This window comes from Oncorhynchus masou, unplaced genomic scaffold, assembly GCF_036934945.1.
Source record: "Oncorhynchus masou masou isolate Uvic2021 unplaced genomic scaffold, UVic_Omas_1.1 unplaced_scaffold_594, whole genome shotgun sequence".
Classification (NCBI taxonomy): domain Eukaryota; kingdom Metazoa; phylum Chordata; class Actinopteri; order Salmoniformes; family Salmonidae; genus Oncorhynchus; species Oncorhynchus masou.
Window position 1 is genome coordinate 123428 of NW_027012364.1, and position 18519 is coordinate 141946.

Sequence of the window (18519 nt, forward strand, 5' to 3'; positions counted from 1 at the left end):
GGATGAGGAGAAATACATCAACCTCCAGCCACCGCACCCCTCCCTGAGAAGACCCTGTTTTGGGGGTAAACAAAACCTAAATTTAGATTATTTCAAAGTAACTAAATGGAGTCGTAGCTATTTAGCTGTGTTGTTGTCTGTGTCCTTTTTGGAGGGGGGGGGGGGAAAAACATCAACCATCAACCTCCAGCCACCGCACCCCCTCCCTGAGAAGACCCTCTTTGGGTTAAAAAAAAAACTAAATTTAGATTCGTTCAAAGTAACAACATGGAGTCATAGCTATTTAGCTGTGTTGTTGTCTGTGTCCTTTTTTGGAGGGGGTTTTAACCTAGTCGGACAACGGGTTTCCACATATTGACTATGTGACTGCGAGCACCCGGAGAAGCGTTATAGCGGTCCATGAAGAGCCGTCTAGCCGTCGGTAGTCCTCCTTCTGTCCGGTCTAGTAGACTTGATGAACCCCGTCCGTCCACCCTGACCCGTGGAGGAGCACCGACAAAACAAACAAGGTAACCGGCGGCTAACATTAGCAAGCTAGCTTAGACTGTTTAGTCTGTTTTTGTTGTTGTTGTATTATATCATCATGTTTATTGTTTTATTCATGTTATATCAATGTTGCATTTTTGCTTTCCAGGGGATGAAACTTGACAGCTGTTAATAACGTTAAGCAAATCTATCTAGGTAGTTAGCATTAGCTAATAATAATAGGTAGTTAGCATTAGCTAATAATAATAGGTAGTTAGCATTAGCTAATAATAATAGGTAGTTAGCATTAGCCATTAGCCGTTGTAGCCGTACCACCTAAGCGAGCAAACAGAATAATTATACTTCGATGAGCGGATGTTGTTTGTTGTTCTCCTTGGTTGTTATTATAAACAAAACAAAAAAAATATCGGTCATGCTAGCAAATCGCTGTGTGTTACACTGTTATTTCTTTTAACACAGCCTTTCTCAAAAGTTAGCAAGTAGCTAACTAGCTAGATAACTGAATATCCAGTTGCTGACTTGCTAGTTAGCTTAGCTTAGCGTAGCTTAGCAATTATTTTATTCACCAGACTGGGGAGAGGAAGAGTCTCTCTGATCGGCTTGGCTAAAAGATATCACTAGTTATTTAGTTAGATAGCTGTCTAGACGTCAACAAACTGAACAGTTTCCTTGCTAGTACTTTGACTAACGTCTTCGCATACTGGCTTTCATTTCACACATTTTTAACATATTCTCTTCAATATCGTTACTAGTTCCCCACTTTCACTTTACCGTGAACTAGCCTATGCAATAGCTTCAACAAGGCATCTATTATCTATTTGTTAATACATTCAACTAATTAATTGTGATAGCTAGTGTAGCTACTGCCCTTCTACAGCATGTAATATTCAAAGCATTGAACACAGTCTACTATAATGTCCCCTCCACTGACAGTCAATTTAAAACTAACTTTTTAATCAATCAAAGGTTTTGTCAGGAAGATTACCTTAAGAGGACTTAATTTTCCTCACATTTATTACACAACAGATTTTTTCTGTTTTTCTCTCCCCCTTCCCCTCCCTCCCCCTCCCTCCCTTCTCCCTCCTACCCTCCCCCTTTTTCTCCCCCTCTCCCTGCTACCCCCCTTCTCTCCCCCTTCTCCTCCTTCCCATTCTCTCCCCCTCCTTCTCTCCCTCTTCGCCCCTCCTCTCCCCCTTCTCCCCTCCTTCCCCCTTCTCTCCCCCTCTCCCTCCCTCTCCCCCTCCTTCCCCTTCTCCCCTCCTTCCCATTCTCTCCCTCCTTCCCATTCTCTCCCCCTCCTTCCCCTTCTCTCCCCTCTTCTCCCCTCCTTCCCCTTCTCTCCCCTCTCCCTCTTCTCCCCTCCTTCCCCTTCTCTCCCCTCCTTCCCCTTCTCTCCCCTCCTTCCCCTTCTCTCCCCTCTCCCTCTTCTCCCCCTCCTTCCCCTTCTCTCCCCCTCTCCCTCTTCTCCCCTCCTTCCCCTTCTCTCCCCCTCTCTCCTCTCCCCTTCTCCCCCTCCTTCCCTGCAGGTCATGGACTTCCCGGGCCACTTCAACCAGGTAATGCAAACGACTTTATGATTTCTGTCAGTAAATGAAAAAGAAAACGCTCTAACAATAAAGTGTATTATTTTCATAATAATATAATATAAGACTCGACCATTTGGCAGACGCCTTTATCTGAAGCGACTTAAAGTTGCGCGTTCCTACATTTTCACATGTACGCGTGGCCGTAGCGGGAATCGAACCCACGAGCCGTGCTCCAGCTAGCGTCTGAGCCACACGTGATTCATATTGTTGTTATAGGTCTTCCAGCAGCTGAACTACCAGCGCGTCCACAGCCAGCTGTGTGACTGTGTCATTGTGGTGGGCAGCCGCCATTTTAAGGCCCACCGCTCGGTGCTGGCGGCTTGCAGCACTCACTTCAGAGCCCTGTTCACCGTCGCCCAGGAGACGCCAGCATGAACATGATACAACTGGACAGCGAGGTGAGGATGATGACTTTATAACAGGGGTGATGGTGTGTGTATTACTGCAGGTGGTGATGATGTGTGTTACTGCAAGTGGTGGTGGTGATGATGAGTCTACAACAGGTGATGATGATGATGATGATGAGTCTACAACAGGTGATGATGATGATGATGATGAGTCTACAACAGGTGGTGATGATGATGATGATGAGTCTACTGCAAGTGGTGGTGGTGATGATGATGATGATGAGTCTACAACAGGTGGTGATGATGATGATGATGAGTCTACAACAGGTGGTGATGATGATGATGAGTCTACAACAGGTGGTGATGATGATGATGATGATGATGAGTCTACAACAGGTGGTGATGATGATGATGAGTCTACAACAGGTGGTGGTGATGATGATGATGATGATGATGTCTACAACAGGTGGTGATGATGATGAGTCTACAACAGGTGGTGATGATGATGAGTCTACAACAGGTGGTGATGATGATGAGTCTACAACAGGTGGTGATGATGATGATGATGATGATGATGATGAGTCTACAACGGGTGGTGGTGATGATGATGATGATGAGTCTACAACAGGTGATGATGATGTGTTACTGCAGGTGGTGACAGCGGAGGCGTTTGCTGCCCTGGTGGACATGATGTACACCTCCACCCTGATGCTAGGAGAGAGCAACGTGATGGACGTGCTGCTGGCTGCCTCTCACCTCCACCTGAACGCCGTAGTCAAGGCCTGTAAGCACTACCTGACCACCCGCACCATGCCCACGTCCCCGCCGGCAGACAATCGGGCCACACAGCGCCACCAACACACCCACGCAGAACAGCAGAGACTGAGGCAGCAGCAGGCAGCCGCCGAGTTAGCCGCTAACGCTAACCTAGCCGCTAACGCTAACCAAGAGGCTAACGCTAACCTAGCGGCTAACGCTGCTACGTCCAGGCTCCAGCGGTCGTTCCTGCTGCAGCAGCTGGGTCTAAGCTTGGTGAGCTCTGCCCTGGGCGGGGTGGAGGAGGACGGGCTAGGTGGTGGTAGCGATGGTGTTAGCATTAGTGGTGTAGTGGAGCACAAAGCTTCCTTCCCCATTCGACGCTTCCACAGAGAAAGCCCTCCCTGAACTTTAGCCTATCTGAGGACATGCCCAGGCAGAGGCCCCGCCCCTCCGGAACCCACGGGGATGAGGAAGTGGGACTACTCTCCCCCGACTCCCACAAGACGGGGAGGAGGCCAAACTGGACGCGGCGATCACCGGCCTAGTAGGGGTGTGTCCCAGGATGACTCCCAGATGCCCAGCCAATCGGACGGCGGACGCTGCGAAGGGGAGGGCATGGGATGGCGGGGGAGGGGGGTGTAGGGGAAGGAGTCTCTGGATGGGGAGAGTCACCATGGTGATGGGGTGGAGGTGAAGATAACGGAGGAAGAGGAGGAGGAGGAAGTCGGGAGCAACAGGGACAGGTAATGACATTTTAACAGGAAATACTTCATTTGCATCCCAAATATCCCCTTATTCCCTCTATAGTGCACTACTGTTGACCAGGATCCATACTGCACTACTGTTGACCAGGACCCATAGTGCACTACTTTAGACCAGGGCTCATTGCTCAGGTTATAGGGTGTCATTTGGGACGAATACCTAACCAATTTAAAGAGTTAGCAATGTATGAAACAACTGTCTAGTATTAATTGATATTTTTCCTTTGGTTAAATAAAGGGTTTAAACCCAACCTTGGATAAAGTAATGGGTCATATCCTGTTGTCCTCCTTCATGTCTGTCTCTCTCCTCCCCTATCTTCTCTATCCTTCCTCTCTCCTCTCTTCTCCCCTTTTCATCTCCTCCTGTCCTTCTCTCTCCTCTCCCATCCTCTCCTCTCTCCTTTCCTCACTCCTCCTGTCCTCCTCTTCTTCTCTCTCCTCCTCTCCTATCCTCTCCTCTCCTCCTCTCCCCTCCTCTCTCATCTCCTCCTCTCCTGTCCTCTCCTCTCTCCTCTCCTCCTCTCTTCTACTCCTCTCCTGTCCTCCTCTCCTCTACTCCTCTCATGTCCTCCTCTCATCTCTCCTCCTCTCCTATCTTCTTCTCCTGTATCTTCTTCTCTCTCCTCCCCTCCTCTCTCTTCTCCTCTAGGTGGTGGTCAAGTGTGAGCCTCTGAGCTCCCCAGAGCCAGCTGATGACATCACCATCCAGGGTAGCGACCAGCTGGGACCTGGAAGAGGAAGAGGAGGGGAGGAGGAGGAGGAGAAGGTAGAACTGAGCCCACAGAGCAGCGAGCGTAGTCTCTCCTCCTCTGACCAACAGCTTCTCCAACCCGGTTCCCAGCTCCTGCTCAAAGGAGGTCTTAGCAGTGGGATTGGCGGTGGTTTTGGCTGTAGTAACCATCTTGATGGGAAGTCTGGTTTTAGGATTTCTAGCTTCCTCGGCGCCAAGGTCTTCGGAAGCGGGGTGTCGGGGGTCGATGCCGGGGACGACGACCTCCTCAACACGACGACCGGCGAGGCGATGACAGCGGCACATCGCTTCCTGCTGAGCCCGGAACACTCTGGAACCAATAACTCCGCCTCGATGCTCCGTCCCGGGTCGGCCAACCACCTGCACCTCGGGGATTCTCTACAGACGCCGATTCGCTCTTCCTGCGTCCCCTGCATGACGGACTGGGAAACCCCAGGGAGGGTTCCCGGATCCATTTTCTCTGGACTTCCAGCGCTCCAGCCTGGGTCTGCACTCCCTGGCCCGCGCCTCTCGAGGGAGCTCCTGGGTTTCCCTGGGTGCCGACGCATCGCACCTAAAAACGACAACGTGGGCGGAGCAGGAGGAGGAGGAACTGGGGTCGTTCTCCAAGACGCCCTGTCGTCCTCCAGTCTGGGGGAAGGGGGACCCCTGCTTCTGAACGGTTCGGGGGGTTACGAGTCAGGCCCGCCTACCTCGTCCTCGTCCGCCCCACACCCTCGCCCCCAGCTGACCCGTGCCTCTGCCGACGTCCTCTCCAAGTGTAAGAAGGCCCTGTCCGAACACAACGTCCTGGTGGTGGAAGGAGCCAGGAAGTACGCCTGTCGAATCTGCTGTAAGACTTTCCTCACTCTGACCGACTGTAAGAAACACATCAGAGTCCACACCGGGAGAAACCGTGCGCCTGCCTCAAGTGCGGCAAACGCTTCAGCCAGTCGTCTCACCTGTACAAACACTCCAAGACGACGTGTCTGCGTTGGCAGAACAGCAACATGGCCGACGCACTGATGTAGATGGTTGGCTAGGTGATGGACGTGATCACTGTCGGAGGGGAGGGGGAGGGCAGAACAGCAACATGGCCGAGGGGAGGGGGAGGGCAGAACAGCAACATGGCCGAGGGAGGGGGAGGGCAGAACAGCAGCATGGCCGAGGGGAGGGGAGGGGAGGGCAGAACAGCAACATGGCCGAGGGGAGGGGGAGGGCAGAACAGCAACATGGCCGAGGGGAGGGGGAGGGCAGAACAGCAACATGGCCGACACACTGATGTATATGATAGATGTGATCACTGTCGAGGGGAGGGGGTATCCAGATTTTAATACCCTTTATATCATCGTTGTGCCATACCGGAGCTATACGGTATTATTGTGAATTAAAGAAGAAAAAAAAATGTAAATAGCCAAATTAGCGGTATGCTAACACTATGGGGATTCCCATAGTGGATGCTAGCTAAATGCTAACGAGTCAAGCGTTTCAGCCTGTACAAACACTCCCACCTGCCTACGCTGGCAGAACGGCAACATGCCTTACGACCTGTCTGTAGGCTGGCCTGGTAGGTTGAGTTGGATTGGGAAATTCCTGGGAAACTTACCGGAAGTTTTGGGTTTTTCCATTAATTCTGGTTGGAGGATCATATAGTCTGTAGGGGAGAACTTCTGGGCTTTGGTTTTACCATGAATTCTGTTTGGAGGATTGTATAGTCGTTCGTGAAAGTCTCTCACCTCCACAAATTAGTGTCAAAGCCAAACTGTTGGGACGCGACAGACAGAAGTTGGCAGATCTGCTTTTGCCCGACTTCAGACGAGGTCCCAAGACGTTGTTGGGTCCCAAGACGTTGTTGGGTCCCAAGACGTTGTTTGGTCCCAAGACGTTGTTTGGTCCCAAGACGTTGTTGGGTTCCAAGACGTTGTTGGGTTCCAAGACGTTGTTGGGTCCCAAGACGTTGTTGGGTCCCAAGACGTTGTTGGGTCCCAAGACGTTGTTGGGTCCCAAGACGTTGTTGGGTCCCAAGACGTTGTTGGGTCCCAAGACGCGTTGTTGGGTCCCGAGACGTTGTTGGGTTCCGAGACGTTGTTGGGTCCCAAGACGTTGTTGGGTCCCGAGACGTTGTTGGGTCCCGAGACGCTTGTTGGTCCCGAGACGCTTGTTGGTCCCGAGACACTTGTTGGGCCCGAGACGTTGTTGGGTCCCGAGACGTTGTTGGGTCCCGAGACGTTGTTGGGTCCCAAGACGCTCGGGAAACAAACAAACGCTCGATCTCTTTCACTGCAGATGCAGAAGTGTGACATCGGAGGATGCGGTGGATTAAGACGAAACAACAGATATCTCAAGCTTATAAACGGACAGATTTGTATGAGGATTTTTTAATTATTATTATTATTATTATGCTAATTAGATATAAGGGTTAATAGCCTCAAAGCTAGAAACAAACACTTACAGTAGCGTGTAGAATCTATGGGTGTTCCCAGCGGGAATCCAACCCGTAACCCTGGTGTTACAAGTGCCATGTTCTACCAACTGAGCCAAACAGAACAATTTGATAGAGGCGATCGCTTTAGAAAATGGAGTCTCTTTAGGAGGGGTGAACTTCCAATTTCCTCATGGAACCCTGTTGTGTTCCTATTGGAACCATGTTCGGGAACGTTTCTGAAACAGGACTTCAGATTCAGAACTGTCCTGAAGCTGAAACCTGTCCTGAAGCTGAAACCTGGCCAGGGAGATTCAGAACGGTCCTGAAGCTGAAACCTGTCCTGAAGCTGAAACCTGGCCAGGGAGATTCAGAACGGTCCTGAAGCTGAAACCTGTCCTGAAGCTGAAACCTGGCCAGGGAGATTCAGAACGGTCCTGAAGCTGAAACCTGTCCTGAAGCTGAAACCTGGCCAGGGAGATTCAGACCAGTCCTGAAGCTGAAACCTGGCCAGGGAGATTCAGAACGGTCCTGAAGCTGAAACCTGACTAGAGAGATTCAGAACGGTCCTGAAGCTGAAACCTGGCTAGAGAGATTCAGAACTGTCCTGAAGCTGAAACCTGGCCAGGGAGATTCAGAACGGTCCTGAAGCTGAAACCTGTCCTGAAGCTGAAACCTGGCCAGGGAGATTCAGAACTGTCCTGAAGCTGAAACCTGTCCTGAAGCTGAAACCTGGCTAGAGAGATTCAGAACTGTCCTGAAGCTGAAACCTGGCTAGAGAGATTCAGAACGGTCCTGAAGCTGAAACCTGACCAGAGTTGCAAAACTCAGGATGTCCTGCTTATTCACCTCTGATTACGGTAATCTTCGAGGTTGGGATTTCTGGAAAACCTGAGAATTAAGGGGAATTGTGCAATGCTAAACCTGGAGCTTGGCTTGGAGAGGAGAACAGGGATGTGAAGGAGAGAGGGTGGACTAGCCTCCACTCTTACTTAGCCTTACAAACAGATCTGGGATCAGGCTAAGAGGGGGACCACTTCCTGTTATGGTTCTTTACAAACAGATCTGGGATCAGGCTAAGAGGGGGACCACTTCCTGTTATGGTTCTTTACAAACAGATCTGGGATCAGGCTTAGAGTGGACCACTTCCTGTTATGGTTCTTTACAAACAGATCTGGGACCAGGCTAAGAGAGGGACCACTTCCTGTTATGGTTCTTTACAAACAGATCTGGGACCAGGCTAAGAGGGGGGCCACTTCCTGTTATGGTTCTTTACAAACAGATCTGGGACCAGGCTTAGAGTGGACCACTTCCTGTTATGGTTCTTTACAAACAGATCTGGGACCAGGCTAAGAGGGGGACCACTTCCTGTTATGGTTCTTTACAAACAGATCTGGGATCAGGCTAAGAGGGGGACCACTTCCTGTTATGGTTCTTTACAAACAGATCTGGGACCAGGCTTAGAGTGGACCACTTCCTGTTATGGTTCTTTACAAACAGATCTGGGACCAGGCTAAGAGGGGGACCACTTCCTGTTATGGTTCTTTACAAACAGATCTGGGATCAGGCTTAGAGTGGACCACTTCCTGTTATGGTTCTTTACAAACAGATCTGGGACCATTTTTTTCTATGGAGTTGCCTTTTCGTTGGTGCACCTTTTTGAATGAAACACCCTATTCCCTATATAGTGCACTACTCTTGACCAGGGCCCATAGGGTAGTAGTTCACTATATACAGGGCATGTGGAAAGTATTCAAACCCTTGATGTTTTTACGCACTTTGTTTCATTACAGCCATATGCGAAAATGGATTAAATAAATAAAAAAATCCTCATCAATCTACACACAATACCCCATAGTGACATCACAATACCCCATAGTGACATCACAATACCCCACAGTGACGAAGCAAAAACAGGTTTTTGAAAAATGTTAGCAAATGTATTTATTTCTGATTTTTATTTTTAATCCCTTATTTACGTAAGTATTCAGACCCTTTGCTATGAGACTCCAAATTGAGCTCAGGTGCATCCTGTTTCCATTGATCATCCTTGAGATGTTTCTACAACTTGATTGGAGTTCACCTGTGGTAAATTCAATTGAACGGACATGATTTGGAAAGGCACACACCTGTCTATATAAGGTCCCACAGTTGACAGAGCAAAAACCAATCCATGAGGTCAAAGGAATTAAAGGCACTTGAAGGACTCTCAGATTCTCTGGTCTGATGAAAGCAAGATTGAACTCTTTGGCCTGAATGCTAAGCGTCTCGTCTGGAGGAAACCTGGCTCCATCCCTACGGTGAAGCATGGTGGTGGCAGCATCATGTTGTGGGGATGTTTTTCAGGGGCAGGGACTGGGAGACTAGTCAGGATCGAGGACAAAGATGAACGGAGCAAAGTAGAGATCCTTGATGAAAACCTGCTCCAGAGCGCTCAGGACCTCAGACTGGGATGAAGGTTCACCTTCCAACAGGACAATGACCCTAAGCACACAGCCAAGAAAACGCAGGAATGGCTTCGGGACAAGTCTCTGAATGTCCTTGAGTGGCCCAGCCAGAGCCCGAACTTGAACCCGATCGAACATCTCTGGAGAGACCTGAAAATAACTGTGCAGCGACTCTCCCCATCCAACCTGACAGAGCTTGAGAGGATCTGCAGAGAAGAATGGGAGAAACTCCCCAAATACAGATGTGTCAAGCTTGTAGCATCATACCCAATAAGGCTGCAATTGCTGTAAAGGGTCTTATGTAAATGTGAAATTTCAGTAGTTTTATTTTCATTGCCAAAATGTCTTAAACCTGTTCACGCTTTGTCATTATGGGGTGTTGCGATGTCTTTATGGGGTATTGCGATGTCATTATGGGGTGTTGTGATGTCATTATGGGGTGTTGTGATGTCATTATGGGGTATTGTGATGTCATTATGGGGCATTGTAATGTCATTCTGGGGGTATTGTGATGTCATTATGGGGTGTTGTGATGTCATTCTGGGGGTATTGTGATGTCATTATGGGGTGTTGTGATGTCATTATGGGGTAATGTGATGTCTTTATGGGGCATTGTGATGTCATTCTGGGGGTATTGTGATGTCATTATGGGGTGTTGTGATGTCATTATGGGGTGTTGTGATGTCATTATGGGGTATTGTGATGTTATTCTGGGGGTATTGTGTGTAGATTGTAGAATGAGGCTGTAACGTAACAAAATGTGTAAAAAGTCCAGGGGTCTGAATACCTTCCGAAGGTGCTGTAGGTTATAGGGTGGGCCCTTATCCCGTCTCCTTACAGGACAGTACATTAGAAATGGGTCTGAATACCTTCCGAAGGTGCTGTAGGTTATAGTGTGGTCCCTTATCCCGTCTCCTTACAGGACAATACATTAGAAATGGGTCTGAAAACCTTCCGAAGGTGCTGTAGGTTATAGGGTGGGCCCTTATCCCGTCTCCTTACAGGACAGTACATTAGAAATGGGTGTGAATACCTTCCGAAGGTGCTGTAGGTTATAGGGTGGGCCCTTATCCCGTCTCCTCACAGGACAATACATTAGAAATGGGTCTGAATACCTTCCGAAGGTGCTGTAGGTTATAGGGTGGGCCCTTATCCCGTCTCCTTACAGGACAATACATTAGAAATGGGTCTGAATACCTTCCGAAGGTGCTGTAGGTTATAGGGTGGGCCCTTATCCCGTCTCCTTACAGGACAGTACATTAGAAATGGGTCTGAATACCTTCCGAAGGTGCTGTAGGTTATAGGGTGGGCCCTTATCCCGTCTCCTTACAGGACAATACATTAGAAATGGGTCTGAATACCTTCCGAAGGTGCTGTAGGTTATAGGGTGGGCCCTTATCCCGTCTCCTTACAGGACAAAACATTAGAAATGGGTCTGAATACCTTCCGAAGGTGCTGTAGGTTATAGGGTGGGCCCTTATCCCGTCTCCTTACAGGACAATACATTAGAAATGGGTCTGAATACCTTCCTAAGGTGCTGTAGGTTATAGGGTGGGCCCTTATCCTGTCTCCTTACAGGACAATACATTAGAAATGGGTCTGAATACCTTCCGAAGGTGCTGTAGGTTATAGGGTGGGCCCTTATCCCGTCTCCTTACAGGACAAAACATTAGAAATGGGTCTGAATACCTTCTGAAGGTGCTGTAGGTTATAGGGTGGGCCCTTATCCCGTCTCCTTACAGGACAGTACATTAGAAATGGGTCTGAATACCTTCTGAAGGTGCTGTAGGTTATAGGGTGGGCCCTTATCCCGTCTCCTTACAGGACAGTACATTAGAAATGGGTCTGAATACCTTCCGAAGGTGCTGTAGGTTATAGGGTGGGTCCTTATCCCGTCTCCTTACAGGACAATACATTAGAAATGGGTCTGAATACCTTCCGAAGGTGCTGTAGGTTATAGGGTGGGCCCTTATCCCGTCTCCTTACAGGACAATACATTAGAAATGGGTCTGAATACCTTCCGAAGGTGCTGTAGGTTATAGGGTGGGCCCTTATCCCGTCTCCTTACAGGACAGTACATTAGAAATGGGTCTGAATACCTTCTGAAGGTGCTGTAGGTTATAGGGTGGGCCCTTATCCCGTCTCCTTACAGGACAATACATTAGAAATGGGTCTGAATACCTTCCGAAGGTGCTGTAGGTTATAGGGTGGGCCCTTATCCCGTCTCCTTACAGGACAATACATTAGAAATGGGTCTGAATACCTTCTGAAGGTGCTGTAGGTTATAGGGTGGGCCCTTATCCCGTCTCCTTACCGGACAATACATTAGAAATGGGTCTGAATACCTTCCGAAGGTGCTGTAGGTTATAGGGTGGGCCCTTATCCCGTCTCCTTACAGGACAGTACATTAGAAATGGGTCTGAATACCTTCCGAAGGTGCTGTAGGTTATAGGGTGGGCCCTTATCCCCTCTCCTCACAGGACAATACATTAGAAATGGGTCTGAATACCTTCCTAAGGTGCTGTAGGTTATAGGGTGGGCCTTATCCCGTCTCCTTACAGGACAGTACATTAGAAATGGGTCTGAATACCTTCCGAAGGTGCTGTAGGTTATAGGGTGGGCCCTTATCCCCTCTCCTTACAGGACAGTACATTAGAAATGGGTCTGAATACCTTCCGAAGGTGCTGTAGGTTATAGGGTGGGCCCTTATCCCGTCTCCTTACAGGACAATACATTAGAAATGGGTCTGAATACCTTCCGAAGGTGCTGTAGGTTATAGGGTGGGCCCTTATCCCGTCTCCTCACCGGACAATACATTAGAAATGGGTCTGAATACCTTCCGAAGGTGCTGTAGGTTATAGGGTGGGCCCTTATCCCGTCTCCTCACAGGACAAAACATTAGAAATGGGTCTGAATACCTTCCGAAGGTGCTGTAGGTTATAGGGTGGGCCCTTATCCCGTCTCCTTACAGGACAATACATTAGAAATGGGTCTGAATACCTTCCGAAGGTGCTGTAGGTTATAGGGTGGGCCCTTATCCCGTCTCCTCACCGGACAATACATTAGAAATGGGTCTGAATACCTTCTGAAGGTGCTGTAGGTTATAGGGTGGGCCCTTATCCTGTCTCCTTACAGGACAATACATTAGAAATGGGTCTGAATACCTTCCGAAGGTGCTGTAGGTTATAGGGTGGGCCCTTATCCCGTCTCCTCACCGGACAATACATTAGAAATGGGTCTGAATACCTTCCGAAGGTGCTGTAGGTTATAGGGTGGGCCCTTATCCCGTCTCCTCACAGGACAAAACATTAGAAATGGGTCTGAATACCTTCTGAAGGTGCTGTAGGTTATAGGGTGGGCCCTTATCCCGTCTCCTTACAGGACAATACATTAGAAATGGGTCTGAATACCTTCCGAAGGTGCTGTAGGTTATAGGGTGGGCCCTTATCCCGTCTCCTCACCGGACAATACATTAGAAATGGGTCTGAATACCTTCCGAAGGTGCTGTAGGTTATAGGGTGGGCCCTTATCCCGTCTCCTCACAGGACAAAACATTAGAAATGGGTCTGAATACCTTCCCTAAGGTGCTGTAGGTTATAGGGTGGGCCCTTATCCCGTCTCCTCACCGGACAGTACATTAGAAATGGGTCTGAATACCTTCTGAAGGTGCTGTAGGTTATAGGGTGGGCCCTTATCCCGTCTCCTTACAGGACAAAACATTAGAAATGGGTCTGAATACCTTCCGAAGGTGCTGTAGGTTATAGGGTGGGCCCTTATCCCGTCTCCTTACAGGACAATACATTAGAAATGGGTCTGAATACCTTCCTAAGGTGCTGTAGGTTATAGGGTGGGCCCTTATCCCGTCTCCTTACAGGACAGTACATTAGAAATGGGTCTGAATACCTTCTGAAGGTGCTGTAGGTTATAGGGTGGGCCCTTATCCCGTCTCCTTACAGGACAATACATTAGAAATGGGTCTGAATACCTTCCGAAGGTGCTGTAGGTTATAGGGTGGGCCCTTATCCCGTCTCCTTACAGGACAAAACATTAGAAATGGGTCTGAATACCTTCCGAAGGTGCTGTAGGTTATAGGGTGGGCCCTTATCCCGTCTCCTCACAGGACAATCCATTAGAAATGGGTCTGAATACCTTCTGAAGGTGCTGTAGGTTATAGGGTGGGCCCTTATCCCGTCTCCTCACCGGACAGTACATTAGAAATGGGTCTGAATACCTTCCGAAGGTGCTGTAGGTTATAGGGTGGGCCCTTATCCCGTCTCCTCACCGGACAGTACATTAGAAATGGGTCTGAATACCTTCCGAAGGTGCTGTAGGTTAAAGGGTGGGCCCTTATCCCGTCTCCTCACAGGACAAAACATTAGAAATGTACATATTTCACATTTATGTGGCTTTAACACTTTGCTCTGCAAGGGGGCATCAAATAAATGCGTAGCCTTTTTATATAACTGGAGCCTGGCGTGTCTCCTGGTCAGGTCACATGGGGCCCCAGTTAACTAGAACACAGTGTTGTTAGATACTAGATGTCGTGGAACAGTTTGATACGGTATCTGTGCTTCGTAAATGTCTTTTTTAAATCGATACATCTAAGACTTAACAGTCTTTAGACAATAGTTTATTTTATTTTTAATGACCTTAACGCCGTTGAAAGAAGAAGAAGAAAAAGAGCTTTGACTGCTAATAAGAAGGTTGGACTGTGTGCTTCTGTGTTTCCATGGCGACGTGTTGGCCCAGTGTCTTGTTGCCGTAACGTTACTGTACTGAGTTGTGTTGTAGTTGACTGACTGACTGGTCAGAGAACAACCTCGCTGTTTGAGACTTGCTTAGTGTGGATGGGTCGCCAGGCAACTAGGGGGCACCTTCAGGCTGTACGGTCTTCACACTGTTACTCAGCCTGTGATAGTAACTGACCAGTATCTATCTATCCTACTGTCTCTAACTGACCAGTATCTATCTATCCTACTGTCTCTAACTGACCAGTATCTATCCTACTGTCTCTAACTGACCAGTATCTATCTATCCTACTGTCTCTAACTGACCAGTATCTATCTATCTATCCTACTGTCTCTAACTGACCAGTATCTATCTATCCTACTGTCTCTAACTGACCAGTATCTATCTATTCTACTGTCTCTAACTGACCAGTAACTATCTATCCTACTGTCTCTAACTGACCAGTATCTATCTATCCTACTGTCTCTAACTGACCAGTATCTATCTATCCTACTGTCTCTAACTGACCAGTATCTATCTATCCTACTGTCTCTAACTGACCAGTATCTATCTATTCTACTGTCTCTAACTGACCAGTAACTATCTATCCTACTGTCTCTAACTGACCAGTATCTATCTATCCTACTGTCTCTAACTGACCAGTATCTATCTATCCTACTGTCTCTAACTGACCAGTATCTATCTATCCTACTGTCTCTAACTGACCAGTATCTATCTATCCTACTGTCTCTAACTGACCAGTATCTATCTATCCTACTGTCTCTAACTGACCAGTATCTATCCTACTGTCTCTAACTGACCAGTATCTATCCTACTGTCTCTAACTGACCAGTATCTATCCTACTGTCTCTAACTGACCAGTATCTATCTATCCTACTGTCTCTAACTGACCAGTATCTATCTATCTATCCTACTGTCTCTAACTGACCAATATCTATCTATCCTACTGTCTCTAACTGACCAGTATCTATCCTACTGTCTCTAACTGACCAGTATCTATCTATCCTACTGTCTCTAACTGACCAGTATCTATCTTACTGTCTCTAACTGACCAGTATCTATCTATTCTACTGTCTCTAACTGACCAGTATCTATCTATCCTACTGTCTCTAACTGACCAGTATCTATCTATTCTACTGTCTCTAACTGACCAGTATCTATCTATCCTACTGTCTCTAACTGACCAGTATCTATCTATCCTACTGTCTCTAACTGACCAGTATCTATCTATCCTACTGTCTCTAACTGACCAGTATCTATCTATCCTACTGTCTCTAACTGACCAGTATCTATCTATCCTACTGTCTCTAACTGACCAGTATCTATCTATCCTACTGTCTCTAACTGACCAGTATCTATCCTACTGTCTCTAACTGACCAGTATCTATCTATTCTACTGTCTCTAACTGACCAGTATCTATCTATCCTACTGTCTCTAACTGACCAGTATCTATCCTACTGTCTCTAACTGACCAGTATCTATCCTACTGTCTCTAACTGACCAGTATCTATCTATCCTACTGTCTCTAACTGACCAGTATCTATCTATCCTACTGTCTCTAACTGACCAGTATCTATCCTACTGTCTCTAACTGACCAGTATCTATCTATCCTACTGTCTCTAACTGACCAGTATCTATCTATCCTACTGTCTCTAACTGACCAGTATCTATCTATCCTACTGTCTCTAACTGACCAGTATCTATCTATCCTACGGTCTCTAACTGACCAGTATCTATCTATCCTACTGTCTCTAACTGACCAGTATCTATCCTACTGTCTCTAACTGACCAGTATCTATCTATCCTACTGTCTCTAACTGACCAGTATCTATGCTACTGTCTCTAACTGACCAGTATCTATCTATCCTACTGTCTCTAACTGACCAGTATCTATCTATCCTACTGTCTCTAACTGACCAGTATCTATCTATCTATCCTACTGTCTCTAACTGACCAGTATCTATCTATCCTACTGTCTCTAACTGACCAGTATCTATCTATCCTACTGTCTCTAACTGACCAGTATCTATCTATCCTACTGTCTCTTAACTGACCAGTATCTATCTATCCTACTGTCTCTAACTGACCAGTATCTATCCATCCTACTGTCTCTAACTGACCAGTATCTATCTATCCTACTGTCTCTTAACTGACCAGTATCTATCTATCCTACTGTCTCTAACTGACCAGTATCTATCTATCCTACTGTCTCTAACTGACCAGTATCTATCTATCTATCCTACTGTCTCTAACTGACCAGTATCTATCTATCCTACTGTCTCTAACTGACCAGTATCTATCTATCCTGTCTCTAACTGACCAGTATCTATCTATCCTACTGTCTCTAACTGACCAGTATCTATCTATCCTACTGTCTCTAACTGACCAGTATCTATCCTACTGTCTCTAACTGACCAGTATCTATCCTACTGTCTCTAACTGACCAGTATCTATCTATCCTACTGTCTCTAACTGACCAGTATCTATCTATCCTACGGTCTCTAACTGACCAGTATCTATCCTACTGTCTCTAACTGACCAGTATCTATCTATCCTAATGTATCTATCTTAAAATTATCTATCTATCCTACTGTCTCTAACTGACCTGTATCTATCTATCCTACTGTCTCTAACTGACCAGTATCTATCTATCCTACTGTCTCTAACTGACCAGTATCTATCTATCCTACTGTCTCTAACTGACCAGTATCTATCTATCTATCCTACTGTCTCTAACTGACCAGTATCTATCTATCCTACTGTCTCTAACTGACCAGTATCTATCTATCCTACTGTCTCTAACTGACCAGTATCTATCCTACTGTCTCTAACTGACCAGTATCTATCTATCCTACTGTCTCTAACTGACCAGTATCTATCTATCCTACTGTCTCTAACTGACCAGTATCTATCCTACTGTCTCTAACTGACCAGTATCTATCCTGTCTCTAACTGACCAGTATCTATCTGTCTTGATGTTTCTAACAGCTGAATACCAACAGTGTTTCAGCCACATTGTAAATGCACCTTAATCGCTAACCAATTTAATTTACAACTCATACTGAGTTTATATCTAATTTTAGTGATCACTGAAGTAAAAAAAATAATTTAAGCTCTTTTTCAATCAGGCATAAACCTTAGGTACCCCTGAAGGACATGAGGACCCTTGTTTAAACAGATCCAAAATGGCTGCCATCTCTCACTGTCGCCCAGTTTCCCTGGTGATGTTTTCTGTGGCTGTTGTCTAAGTGAAACTGTTTTTTTATATATATTAGTGTGAATGTTTGAAAGTGCACATACTGGTCATATTTACAGCCCCTGTGTGAAAACGACAACAAACTATAACCAAAAAGGATTCAATAGATAAACAAGATGTTGTTTATGTGATAATATAATTTGATGAAGGAAAGTTACTGCCTTAGTACACTCCTCTGGGCTTTTATCCTGATGCCAAAAGGATTTCTGTGTTGTTTTTATCGACACTTCTAACACCGTGTAAACCATGTTTTGGTTTAGCGTCTCAAATGGTGCCCTGTTCCCTGTGCAGTGCACTACTTCTGATCAAAGTCGTTGACACTCTGGTCTAAAGTAGTGCACTACTTCTGATCAAAGCCGTTGATACTCTGGTCTAAAGTAGTGCACTACTTCTGATCAAAGCCGTTGATACTCTGGTCTAAAGTAGTGCACTATATAGGGAATAGGGCCTTGGTCTAAAGTTGTGCACTATATAGGGAATAGGGCCTTGGTCTAAAGTTGTGCACTATATAGGGAATAGGGCCTTTGTCTAAAGTTGTGCACTATATAGGGAATAGGGTGCCATAGGGCTCTGGTCTAAAGTAGTGCACTACATAGGGAATAGGGTGCCATAAGGCTCTGGTCTATAGTAGTGCACTATATAGGGAATATGGTGCCATAGGGCTCTGGCCTATAGTAGTGCACTACATAGGGAATAGGGTGCCATAAGGCTCTGGTCTAAAGTAGTGCACTATATAGGGAATAGGGTGCCATAGGGCTCTGGTCTAAAGTAGTGCACTACATAGGGAATAGGGTGCCATAGGGCTCTGGTCTAAAGTAGTGCACTACATAGGGAGCCATTTGAGACGTTACCCCAAAGAGCAGATGAAATGTAAAGGTGTTTTTATTTTCTTTGTTTTGTTTGAGGAGACACTAATAAAGGAGGGACATGTTTTGTTTGAGGAGACACTAATAAAGGAGGGACATGTTTTGTTT

The 18519-nt window shown here is 46.8% G+C and overlaps 1 pseudogene; it reads left to right on the top strand.

The window, feature by feature from the left end:
• The first annotated feature begins 184 nt into the window (after positions 1-184).
• LOC135536313 (zinc finger and BTB domain-containing protein 5-like) lies at positions 185-5731 on the top strand (annotated as a pseudogene).
• Positions 5732-18519: the final 12788 nt, after the last annotated feature.